The sequence below is a fragment of the Lepisosteus platostomus genome, chromosome 8, assembly GCF_059453375.1.
Source record: "Lepisosteus platostomus isolate fLepPlt1 chromosome 8, fLepPlt1.hap1, whole genome shotgun sequence".
NCBI lineage: Eukaryota > Metazoa > Chordata > Actinopteri > Semionotiformes > Lepisosteidae > Lepisosteus > Lepisosteus platostomus.
In genome coordinates, this window is record NC_142618.1 from 42131939 (window position 1) to 42145558 (window position 13620).

At 37.8% G+C, this 13620-nt stretch overlaps 1 protein-coding gene across 17 annotated transcripts in view; it reads left to right on the plus strand.

The window, feature by feature from the left end:
- fam49ba (family with sequence similarity 49 member Ba) overlaps positions 1–13620 on the plus strand; it is a 67833-nt gene that overhangs the window by 28383 nt on the left and 25830 nt on the right. For 8 of the 17 annotated variants that reach the window (XM_088643496.1, XM_088643492.1, XM_088643486.1 and 5 more), the window contains one exon: positions 13158–13196. The gene's annotated coding sequence lies outside the window, so the exon portion shown is untranslated. Of the gene's footprint in view, positions 1–9252; positions 9342–11709; positions 11820–13157; positions 13197–13620 lie in introns of those variants that run through there. The other 9 variants (XM_088643482.1, XM_088643490.1, XM_088643483.1 and 6 more) reach the window with 3 other exon arrangements.

Sequence of the window (13620 nt, forward strand, 5' to 3'; positions counted from 1 at the left end):
TTTTATTTTATGTGAAGAATCACCAACAAGTGGGACACAATTGTGAAGTGGAACGAAATCTATTGGATTTTTGAAACTTTTTTAACTAATAAAAAAATGAAAAGTGGGGCGTGCAAAATTATTCGGCCCCCTTGCGTTAATACTTTGTAGAGCCACCTTTTGCTGCGATTACAGCTGCACGTCGCTTGGGGTATGTCTCTATCAGTTTTGCACATCGAGAGACTGAAATTCTTGCCCATTCTTCCTTGCAAAACAGCTCGAGCTCAGTGAGGTTGGATGGAGAGCGTTTGTGAACAGCAGTTTTCAGCTCTTTCCACAGATTCTCGATTGGATTCAGGTCTGGACTTTGACTTGGCCATTCAAACACCTGGATACGTTTATTTGTGAACCATTCCTTTGTAGATTTTGCTGTATGTTTGGGATCATTGTCTTGTTGGAAGATAAATCTCCGTCCCAGTTTCAGGTCTTTTGCAGACTCCAACAGGTTTTCATCCAGAATGGTCCTGTATTTGGCTGCATCCATCTTCCCCTCAATTTTAACCATCTTCCCTGTCCCTGCTGAAGAAAAGCAGGCCCAAACCATGATGCTGCCACCACCATGTTTGACAGTGGGGATGGTGTGTTGAGGGTGATGAGCTGTGTTGCTTTTACGCCAAACATATCGTTTTGCATTGTGGCCAAAAAGTTCGATTTTGGTTTCATCTGACCAGAGCACCTTCTTCCACATGTTTGGGGTGTCTCCCAGGTGGCTTGTGGCAAACTTTAGACGAGACTTTTTATGGATATCTTTGAGAAATGGCTTTCTTCTTGCCACTCTTCCATAAAGGCCAGATTTGTGCAGTGTAAGACTGATTGTTGTCCTATGGACAGACTCTCCCACCTCAGCTGTAGTTCTCTGCAGTTCATCCAGAGTGATCATGGGCCTCTTGGCTGCATCTCTGATCAGTCTTCTCCTTGTCTGAGCTGAAAGTTTAGAGGGACGGCCAGGTCTTGGTAGATTTGCAGTGGTCTGATACTCCTTCCATTTCAAGATGATCGCTTGCACAGTGCTCCTTGGGATGTTTGAAGCTTGGGAAATCTTTTTGTATCCAAATCCGGCTTTAAACTTCTCCACAACAGTATTACGGACCTGCCTGGTGTGTTCCTTGGTCTTCATGATGCTCTCTGCGCTTTCAACAGAACCTTGAGACTATCACAGAGCAGGTGCATTTATACAGAGACTTGATTACACACAGGTGGATTCTATTTATCACCATCAGTCATTTAGGACAACATTGGATCATTCAGAGATCCTCGCTGAACTTCTGGAGTGAGTTTGCTGCACTGAAAGTAAAGGGGCCGAATAATTTTGCACGCCCCACTTTTCATTTTTTTATTAGTTAAAAAAGTTTCAAAAATCCAATAGATTTCGTTCCACTTCACAATTGTGTCCCACTTGTTGGTGATTCTTCACATAAAATAAAAAATTTATATCTTTATGTTTGAAGCCTGAAATGTGGCAAAAGGTTGAAAAGTTCAAGGGGGCCGAATACTTTCGCAAGGCACTGTATTTCTGGGAAGGATTATGTGTTTATGATATTTTGCACATGTGGGTCTAATGTCAAGCCTGGATCAAACGTCAGCTGCAACTTCTTCAATTTTGATGGAAATTCAGGTACAGTTAAATTAACTTAATTTCCTACAGTGCCATCCAGTGATAGCATAACTGCATTGACTTTCCATACCTGATGGGAGGTACCGAGAAGATTTGTCCACAGCCTTGTCTACAAAGTCAGGCTGTTGATATGTGAGCTTAAGTAAAAAAACACCCACACCCCTTTTCCATTTTTTCTGAAACAGGCAACCTTAACTGCAGCTTACTATATGCCCATCATTGCTTGTATTAAACTTTCTTTACATCATCATCAGAATAACTTTGGGGATTGAAAGCTATTTCATATTTAACATGCCTTGCTTTGAGAAGATTTTGCTCTACAGACCTTGGTTGAGCTTTAATGCTTGGGTAGTGGTCTGGGACAGATGTTCATGATACAATGCTTGTCCTCTATAGAGCAGGTGGATTTTGATGTTGGGTTGCGTGCTCAAACTGATCTCTTATTAACAGTAGTCCTTGCCATTTAACTTTTAAGTATATCATAAGTGTCGAAAGCTAAATGGTCACCAGCGATTTCTGCCCCACTCCATTAGTGCACAATATTGCAACAATATTCCTGTGCCCAATGTTTTAGCTAGAATTTTAATGCCAAGCATACTGCATTTATGTAGAAAATCAATTGTCCGTGCTTGAATTTTCCATTGATTTAACTTGTCAGCACAGCTGTATTTTGAGTGTGGAATTTCACGCTGCTGCTGGATTAATTATGCTTCCACACAATTCACAACCTGGAAAGAAAACTGAACAGGTTAAAATTGCATTAAATGTGTAAATTTGTAATAAATTATTACTCTGTACGAAGCTTAACTGCATTAAATTGTGCTTTTCAGCTATCCTTGTGAAGCGAACGTATGGTAAATGAGATTGTTTCCATTTATATTTAAGTATACATTTAAAAGATAATACAACCAGAAAAGAAATCTATGTACTTCCTGCCTTGAAGACAAATTAGGCAAGTTGTTTGGCTCTACAATAAAAGACCTTTAAATCGGGTAGTAATCTTTTTGTGTATCAGAAGACATGCTAAAGTTTGTTGTCGGAAGAGCAGTTTGGTTAAAAAGTAACTTCTACTCGATGCTGTAAAGTTTTTTTTTCCTTTGAAATTGTTGACTCCTGAGCAGCACTTAACATACAGTCTTTTCTCTATGGAAACGAGATATGCTGAGACTCAAAAACTGATTTTGTTTTCTCTGGGAGTTCACTAAAGATGCAGAGATAGGTATTTGATTTATTTTGCTGATAAAGTGCTATATACTATAAACAGGTCAGCATTTTGCCAACATAATTAAAATGAAAGCCTGGTTAATTGATTCTACTGAATTAATCTGCATATTGTAACTTTTCCTAGTCCAGTTTTATCTAGTTTCTCACAACATTAACAATCCATGTGGAAATAGTGTATACTTAAAAGCCAAAATGTTGTTGTCCTTGAGATCTTATAGCTGTTCTAGAGACAGTGTGGTTAAAATGCTCCAGTTGCAGTAATTGCTCATACTGTATGCTCTATGATAAACTGTGATTGATTGCCATATGTACTGATAACACCTTTATCAGATTCCATTCTATATTCAGATAAATTGTAGATACTGCGGTTTGTAGATAGTATTAGTTCTCTGATTATTCCTTGAACTGCAGGATAAAAAAACTGAAGGTCTAATCCATTTAAAATTTTGTACTAATTAAAGTATTTGCATTTTGAAATACAAATTAATTCTCAACTCCCTGGTGACCGAGAGAAGAGACCTTCTATTTTAAAAATAAAAATCTGTTTTCTGCATATACATTTTGGATTCATTTTTCAAGGACACCACTCATTAGTCATGTACATTTCCACTTATAATTCTCTGCTCTGTATGCAGCCAATTAGTAGGTTTCAGCAGTGCAATGAAATCAGAGCTTGTTACATGTCCAGGGAGGTAATTCTGAAGTGCGAGAAATCTCTGCTTTATCCCCGCTGAGATTATTTTTCTTGAGATCTAATCCCAGCACTACCGATATGCTATTGTAAAGACTGGAAAGAGTCCAGGGAAGAGTCAGCTGCCACACATCAGTCCTGAACAAGTTAAAACTGATCACCTTTCAGGTCGGAGAATTAAAGGGTTCATGCAGACTGTAAGGAAAGTCAAGGCCACTCACCAGAACAGAAAACAGAACAGAGATTTGCCTGATTGAAAATCGAGGTGAACTGTGTGCTATTGCAGAAGCAGTTTGAACTTGAACTTTTGAATTGCTGTAATTGGAGTGGAAGAAATTCTTCACACTAATGTAGCACCATTAAACAAGGCTTTTTTTTAGTTTATCTAGTTAAAATCACCAAATTATGGTTTTGTCAAGCAACTGATTAAAACTTGGAATAGTTTAAAATTAATTACTGTGAGTGGTTTAGGATTTGACAGTGCTGCAGTGCTGTACAACGTTCATAATGCTGCCTTTGCAGTTTAGCATGAAATAACTTCTCTTTCACTGGAAATTTCATTTAACTTCCTACATTTAGTACAATAAAGGTTCTAAAATGATGCCTTTTAAAGCCAGGATTTTTTTGGTCATATCCTACGTTCAGTCTTCAAGAACATTGTTCATGCAGCCTTTTGAATTGCACAATACAGATTGCAAAAGCATTAGATAATTGTTTCACTAATTTTACACTTCATAGCTCTATTTGGATCGTAGATGACTGTAAACTAGAATGGGTAAGATTGCCATTTAGCCTAACCTGCAATACAATATTTGTCTAGTGTGGTGCAATGCATACCTTCAGTCTAGCTTCCCATGTGAGGTTTTTAATTTCATTTACTTTCTTACACCACTGGAGCTCTTGTGCACCCTGGACTAACAGTAACATTTCTGAAACACGCAGGTGTTGTTCTTTTCAATATCACTGCCCACTGGCCTTAACAGGAAAGCTGTCCTGGTAAGGCATGTGTCATCTGCAGTTTCACACTGCATGCAAAGAATGTGTCAGACCGAGTGGTGCAATATTGTGAATGTGAGAGGCCTCTGTCAGTAGGGATTATGTGAAATAAGTAAGGTAAAGACTCTTTTCTGCCTGTGTTTCTGTAGAAATATCTCCTGTAAGGGCTGTCAGCTCAGAGGGAATGACAGGAAATTATAGAATTGTTGCACCATAATACATAACAGTGATGCAATGTTTATTTGCTTCCGTTTTATTTCCTGGTTGTAAGACCTGAGCTTTTTTAATACTGTATTGTGTTTGTGTTTTTTTTTTACCAGTTTTACATATCTTGATATTTGTGTTTCTTAAATTTCTTTTTCATGAGTTAAACCCTGAACACCAGTCCCTCGTTGTCATTTAGGAATCACTCTAGCACAAGAACCTATTTGTCCCAGTACAAGAGGATGTCTACTTTTCTCAATACAGGGCATTAAAACCCAAGTACACAGGGGTAAAACAAGAATCATTTATCACTGAATTACATTTTAAATTCAGGGGTTTGCTTTTTTCCATGTTTTTATGCCATTTTAAATTTTGCTTCTCAAACTGGGGTGCTTTAAGCAGGATTAAAGCAGATTTAGAAAGAGCGGAAGATGAAACTATTCTGCTGTGTAAAGGTTTCATAATAAAAAGGAAGCAGTTCCTTTGTAACTTCTTCAGCAGATTTTAGCTTAGTATGAGATATAGAACCCTTATATACTTGTACCCTCTCCTGTGGTTAACAACTCGATCTGTATCTTGATATTCCTACACAGAAAAATACAATAGATCCTGCTTTAACTGGATTCTGCTTTTAGTGATAAGATTGTAAAGTGATAATAGCAAGGAATTCTTGATTTATCTGAAAGCTCATGATGTTTAAAAAATTATAAAAGAGGTTTTCACTTTTCTCATCTTAAGTTTAAATCCTACTTCGCATTCAGTTATTTCAGATGGATAATTGAGTCGGATGTGTTGAAAGATCATACCTAAACCGCTGACAGCACAGATTCCATTTCATTCTACTTGAGCTCTTTTTGATTGGTGGATTTTACGTTGCTACATTCTCATGATCCTGCCTTGCCCCCACAGAAGGTGATGACATTCCCCGGACATGAAAACACTGCAAGTGAAGGTGTGCAGACTCTTAAATTCACATCTGTCACTGGCCGTTTGCAATTGCTCCCTCTCTCCAGTAGTGGGGCTGTTGGTGAGCTTGTTGTATCTTATTACATGAAGGGAGCACATTGACTCAGAGCTTGTGATGTGTGTCATATTGCGAGACTGGAAAGCTTTCTTCAGGATGTCTTTTTAATGTTCATTCTAGGCTGCTGTTAACTTTGTTCTCTCTTTGCTCAATTGTCTGTATGCTCCCCAGTAAATAATTATATCCCCAGTGCACCCTATCTTGTGTTCTCTGTTTCCTGACACTGCAGTGCCTAGGGCAATACCATTCAGTGTTCAAAAGTGAAGCAGTGAGCTGTGTTGGAAAGCACACCTGGCTGTTAACAAAAATTCATCTATCTTTGCAAAGTATGTTGTGCAAATTTGTATTCTTTACATAAGCACAGTAAATGAAAATGTATTAATATGAAGTTTGATATGGGTGTCACAGTGGTTAGTGTTGCTCCCTCAAAATGCTGGGGCCCTGGATTCAAGTCCAGATCTGTCTGTGTGGAGTTTGTATGTTCTCACCATGTTCAAAGACATAATGGTAAGTTGATTTGCTTCTGGGAAAATGTATCCTTGGTGTCTGTGCCCTGAGTTGGACTGGCATCCCATCCAGGGTGTAACCTGCTTTGGGCCCATTGCTTTCTGGGATAGGCTACAGCTCTTCCACGACCGTTTTGGGCAAAACGGTTAGAAAATGTATAGATGAAGCTTGATGTGTTTGTTCTTTAAGCTGTTGATTTTCAATTAAATTCCTTAGTCTTGTGTATTTTTTCTTGTTGCTGTATTTCTGTATCTTTTTACAAAGAGAGATCTATCAGGATCGACAAGTATCATGTTAATTTCAAAAGTGCAGAAGTAATTATTTTAAATTAGCGATTCATTTAAAAATACATGTTACAGCCTGAGGCTATATCCCACTGCAACCCACTAAAGCTAAGCAGGTGTGAGCCTGGTCAGTACCTGAATAGGAGACCTCCTGGGAACGCTAAGGTTGCTGCTGTTTTGTTTGGTGGCTAGCAGCCTGACCCTAGAATCTCATCCCATCGTGTCATAAAGGATGCCAGAGTTTTGGCTCCAACAACTTAGCTGGCTGGGTATCCTGTTCCATACAACTCCTCCTGCTCCAAAATAACTCCTGTTCTAAATGCAATTCACTGCATTAGAATAACTACAATATAATATGACCTCTTGGATTAAAATTAATTCAACCCTCCCAGTTTTTGTGAGCAGTTAGAAAATGTATGTGTTCCATAAATTCTAATGGAATCATGTTACAGTATTTACTAGACCCATGGTACAAGGGTCTTTTACTACAAGAATACAGGGACTTTCCAATATTCACTGCATGTTGTACCTAATTCCTTACACACTAAAACTGTTTTTTGTTAACTTAAAAAAAAGGTCGCTCTTTATCTCTGCGCTATTGAACATTTTACTCCACATAGTTTTACTTTCTCTATTGAATATCCTCTTATTAAGTATGTTTGTTGCGAGTGTATAGTAAAACTAAAAACTGTTTGCGACGTATTCAAGTTATTAGTGTCTGCGATTTGGGAAAGATTTCATACCCTTTGTCAGACAAGGTCGTGCTTAGGATTTAATGTTAAAACATTAGTGGTAGCAACATCGTGCCATTAATGTAAAAGCTTTGCTGGAAAATGCCTATGATTTTCCAAGCTGTGGTTTTATACCCCAGAGAAATGCTGTCAATAACTTGAGTGCTAGCTCGCCTGTACACCTCCCCTCTTACTTCTGAGTCTTGAGAAGAGGGAGCCGACACCCTGCTTGTGCTATCATGCCACGCATTGCCTGCATTGCTCATATAATTGCCAAGGTTATGCAATAAACGAACCCTGGGGTTAAATTATTCACTCTTCACTTGTGTGTGGTTGTGTCACGCCCATTACACATTGAGGCCTGTTCCTGTAGGGATGGCAGAATCCACCAGAAATGTCTTAACAGCAATGCATTTTCTGTGGAGTGCCTATGTAATACAACAGAATGTTCTGGTAAAGGTTAAGTGGGTCCCCATGAACATATAAAGCACCTTGGGATGAAAAGGACTCCTTTATTGTGAAGTGTAGAGATATCCCTATATTGCATAAGCAATGCAAGGGTTTGGTAGACTTCTCTTCCTAGTGTATGTGCTGAGCTGTATATAGTGAAAGCTGTGTTATCACCTTTTTCTCTGAAGTAAGACATTTCTAGCAACGGGGAATTCCAGGTTCTCTGCTGCACTTTTTAGTAGGTGCTGGTATTGAAAAAGATTTATACAGAAGATTTTGTGAGCAGTTCTCGGGTGGCCTGGTGGTTAGCTGTAGCCCAGGTTCAAGAGGCGGGTGGTCTTTTTAAAGAGCAGAAGCGCAGAGCAGTGGTTGGGGTTCCGGACTTGTAACTGGAAGATCGTAAGTTAAACACTCTGTAGGGTGCTGCTGTTATACACGTGAACAAGGCACTTCACCTGAATTCCTTCAGAAAAATACCCAGTTGTAACAATTGATGCAGCTCGACGTCCCCTTGGATAAAAGCTTTAGTCAGAGTACCTATCCTTTTACAATTCCAGTTGTTTTGTGTTCTCCTTCTTGGTTTGAAATGTATTTACCTACTAATCATCAGTTTCTAAGCACTTTGTAAGGATTTGTTGCTGTGCTGGCGATGTGGTGACAGGATGAGACTGTGAACAGTATCATGGGCAGTGCTCTCTGACTCACTCCACACTCCCATTGTCCTCTTAAACATTAATGAGTCAGTTTGTGAAGAACTCAGCACAGCGGTGATTGCTGTGGCTTTATGCTTAACCCTGGCTGACTATACAGGGCAAGAGGTGTTAATGAGATTTTCAAAAGTTTAAACAACACTTAAACTCTACAGTCCTCTCTATTTCTCTATGCTATTACTGCATTTGCCCCCAAACTGATTACTTTATTAAAGATGTGATTGCTGTACTACTTGTTGACTGACTGTGGGAATGGGGAGTATGACAAACTTGTTTTTGCAAATGGAAGAAATGGTAATGAAGTAGCACAATACGTTCTCAAACTCAAGTTAACACGACTATCGCATTTGGGTTTTTTAAGAAAAGTACATTTAAAAGACTAGCAGTTTGAAGATGGTATTAGCAGGTCTGGATTAATCTTGACTCTTACATAGGTTTGGTGACACAAAACATAATTGTTAACCAAGTTTTTATTACAGCACAGTGCACCAGGAAAACCATTTCTAATCTCCCAGCGAAATCCTTTGTGAGGTGTTTACCAGAATCTGGATTCAGTTTGAACTGTTGTCCTAAATCTTACCTTAAGCACAGTTATGCTTTCTCCTCAAATTAACCTTTAATGAATGTTAGGTGAAAAGAAAGTCTTTTGAAAATGAAATTTGCAAAATTAGGCTTTATAGAAAAGATCCAGTGCATGGGGGAGTCAGAAAACCCACCAAAAACAATTAACAGAACAGGCAGTTAACCTCGTGTGCACTTTATTCTCTCTCCTTTCAGACACTGATACACTTACAGTGGGTGGACTGTAACCTCGGCCGTCAGAAAGGCTGGACCTTCCCAGTGAGACCTGAAGATCTCACTTGCTGGTAAACATTGAAACAGCTGTCCTTTAATTGGGTGGAAGTTTTTGTTCTTCTGTATTTAGAGAAACAAACTTTAACCAGAAACAACCCTATATATATCGGCTCTTGTGAGGTTCCCCTTTTGGCTGAAATACAGCAGAAATCATCTACACGTACATGATTCAGATAATAAGGCGTTAAGTGTTTTTTTTCCAGCATTTTGTCACAAGCATTGAAGTCCTTACTGGAGCTGGCCTACAAGTAGTACATTGTGAATCCTGGTGTGTTAAATGTGGTGGCCATGTTATTTTATACCATGTAAACCAAAGATGGGCACAGTACAGATACAGTATACCCGGCAACACAAGTTTGGGTTGTCCTACTCTTACCTTTTCTGGAACCCATTTCTCATTTTGACACTACTGAGCTTGAGTAGAATTTGAACCCAGAGGAGTCCTTAGAGGGGTTCTGCTGTAAAATACTCCAAAGGCTTGGCTTGAGAACTTGCATGTTATCTTTTAATCTCTCCCGGGAAGAAAGCAGTGCTTTCTTGTCTGTATGGTTAATGGTAGTGATGCAAGTTTAAGATCGAACTCAATTAACGTTCAGGGCACATTTCTTCCTGCCAAACTTCCTGTTAGGAGATAAAGTCCTTTGCCCTTGCGAATGTCAAGTGAGTCTGCGGGCATCCTTGAGGGCTTGTTCCATATTTTTAGCAATTCAGGTGACGTGACCATGAAATAGAATGTGTTTCTGTAAACAAGTAGGGTTTTCTTGGCTCCTGTCTTCGCCTAGATACAGTGTACAGGTGCATGTAGGTTGAAAGTGCATTTATATCTCATGTGTTTTCCTTCACAAATATGTCACATATTTAAATTTCAAAAACAAGAAGAAAAGTGAAATATGAACACGCTCCAGTCAGACTCGTTGTGGCCTGCATCCCGAGGCCTTGAGCTGGAGCTGTTAAAGAGCAGTTATTACTTTTTCCCTCTTATGGCCTTCATACGCTACTTAACACGACAGAGGTTACAAACAAGTGGAGGCTGTTTAGTTCTTTTATTGCCTGAAAACACATTACTGTGGGAGGAAAATTCCAGAATTGCTTGATTTTTTTTTCCACTGTTTTTTAGAACAACAGAAAGTTTTCTCAACAGAAAAATTGGAACCTTTTAACATTTCTTTTTCACTCCGACACATTAATGACATTATTGCTCTGTCCACAGGTTGTGGAGCTTTTCCGTTTTAATAAACGTTTGCTAATTAGCCATTTTATATACAAAATGGTCTTAAAAAGGAAACCATCCAAAGAAATGTACTGTATTACTGCAAAAAATTCAGTTATCTCGAAAATGGCAATCTTTTCTGGTCACAGGTGCACTGGCATCATATTCAAACAGACCTGACATATGGAAATTCTTTATAATTTGCAGTCAACAGGGTTTGATCAACAAGAGAAGTACTTGAAAAAGATACAAAGTAGTAGCTTGTGTGGCCAGTATTGGAAGTAATATTGGAAGCAAACTGTTCATTTGCGATGCATGCTATAGCTTTTCTAATAACGTGTATTATGAACGAGTAATTCAGTATAGGTCATTGAATATGTCATTGAAAATGTCAAGAAACCTGTTATATTGCATTCCAGTTTGTGGTCTGATTGTGGTCATGTCTGAAATCTAAAGTATAAATGATTTAATGGCAGTAATCTAGGACTTAATAAAATCTGGAGTAAAAGGTACAGGTTTGGTTCCTGTCCTGTAGATTTTTTATTTAGAAATAGGAAAACACTAAGCTTTTAAGATATTCAAACTTATTTTCCATTTTAAGAAAGGAAACTGTATTATAGATTAATTTTTAGGTTAATCCCAAGCTATTTTCATTCTCATTTTTTAAAATGGGGGGGAAATGAGATTTTAGGCTTTTGACCAAATATTTTATGATGGGATGGAAGGTTTGCTGTTAAACACTTCAAATGCAAGAGTACTGTATTAAAATTTTAGAAGATAGAGGAAAGAGAACAGCAATTTAAGGAAAGACTTCTTAGCTTTGAATCCCTTAGTACTCAGGATTCCCCTAAATAATACTGCTTCAAAATGTGGGCCAAATCAGCAATGATAATGACATTAATAAATATAAAAGTAGTCTATGCCAAGTGAATTAAAAAATGATGGCTAACTTGAGTGCACTGAAGAAATAGGCCTTTCCTTCCTCTACAAAGACTAAGGTCACAGCCCTGCGTTGCTTATTTGACAAGACATAACAAAAACTGGCAGCAAATTGACAGAGTAGCCCTGTTGTTTGACTACAAACAATGCCCTAGATTATAGATCCCTCCGGTCTTTTCAGGGAAGAGGTTGCGAGGCTGTGGTTACATGTTCATCTGTAAAAAATCACCATCTTGCCATCCTACCCTGGGACAAAATCAGTTGGTTTTGGACTCGGATTTAAGAGGTTCTTCTACATCCATTTCTTTAATGGTTTGACAGTATTGGAGTTCCTAGAGTTGTAAGTGTACTCGCCTTTTTAAGACATACTTCTTTTTTAATGTTGTTTTTGAATGACTTGGATGGTTGTATACAGCAAACGTGTTTTCATAACACAGTATTAACCACAATCGGACCAATGAAATAATGTGGTAAATTAAGAATAGTGGCTGACAATTTTTTTTTAATATATCAATAACCATACTCCAAATTGCTTTTTATCTGATTTCGTTTTAAAACCCGGGATGCCAAATTAAAATTGCCTGTACTGGGTGCATTTAGGAAAGGTTTTTGAAAATCAAAACTGCATGTTATCCTTGACTCACTGACTGAGCCTTTTTTTACTTTACCCTTTAATAAACTTTCTGAACTTTTTCTCAAGCTATTCTCGATGAACCTGCATAGTCATAATACTATGCATTGACTAAGCATCTCTTATTTTAAGAGTAAAATCACTATTCCAGATCAGTAGACTGTCCGGAGTCTACCAGCCAGATTGGCTCACACAGCACAGACAGTAAATGTGTACTTGTAGTGAAATGAGAACAATTATGGCAAATTGAAAACAAGCATGGGCCAGTCGTGAATTTGAATGAGAGTAATGCCTGCATTATAATACTGTTTTAACCGCAAAGAACTAAGAACCAGGTATTATCATTTTTAAATGTAAATAGGTTTTTTTTTTAACGTGTACTGTATTTCCTTAAAAGAGGCATTTGAAAACTCAGAATATTGGAAATTCTTTACTGAAATTTGAACAGATGTTAGAATAAGTCCTGATACTCTCCTCCCTATTCAATTCTATTTACACCTAAGATTGCATTTAAAAAAATCTCGTCTGTCACATCTTTAGTGTAATAGCAGTAATTGTTGGTTGCAACAGAGCTAGATTAAACATTGCTGTGAGACGAGTGGAAATAGGTCTGTGGCACGTGTGGCTCTTGAGAGATGTTCCACTTAATTTTGTCATCATACATGTGCTTAGTGAAGCTCTTAAACTCCTGTTATATGGTGAAAGATTTATTTACAGTAAAGGCCTGAGAGCTTTATTCTTTTCTGACTAGAAAGTATATGCTATAAGTGGAAACGCATATTGATCTGTTTATAATCAAACAATCATAGTATCTACTAGCCAGTGCACACAAGACTAATGAACCACAGAAATGAGTGAGGTACTTGCAGTGAAATTTAAGTTTCACTGCCAGATTCCTTTTTGATTCTATCAGAGAGTGAGTATTGCAGACAAATTGGAAAAAACATATTGGCTATTTATGGATGTCTTTAGTATTGTAGATGTTTTTATTGAAGAGGACAATGTTTTTCTAATTCTGCTGTCTACCTTCTTCTTTTCCCTTTTTAGCTTGTGAGCCAAAAACAGAGAAAAGAACACTGGTTTGAGGTAAGGATCAATTCTAGTTTCTTATGCATCTGCCCATCAGGAAACAAAAAAGTATATCTGTTATGTGTTCTTTTGAAATTATTGTTGGAGATCTTAGGAAGTCTAATTCCTAATCTAATTGTTAGATGTTTGCTATAATACTTTATAATACTATAAGTGTTGAATCATTTTGAGTGCACCCAGTTTGTTTTTTTACATCTTCATTTAATGTTATATCCATGAAAGAGACGCTTCAGAGCAAATTAGGAAAAATTAGTATATTCAAACATTTTGCGTTCAAAGGCAAAGTATAATTGCAGTATTCAGTTAAATGTTGTTTGTGAAATGACTAAAAAGTGAAATGACTAAGGAAATGCAAATGTGGTCATGAAAGAAAAGCATAGCTGTAAGTAGCTCATAACTAGTGATTCAATGGACTAACGCT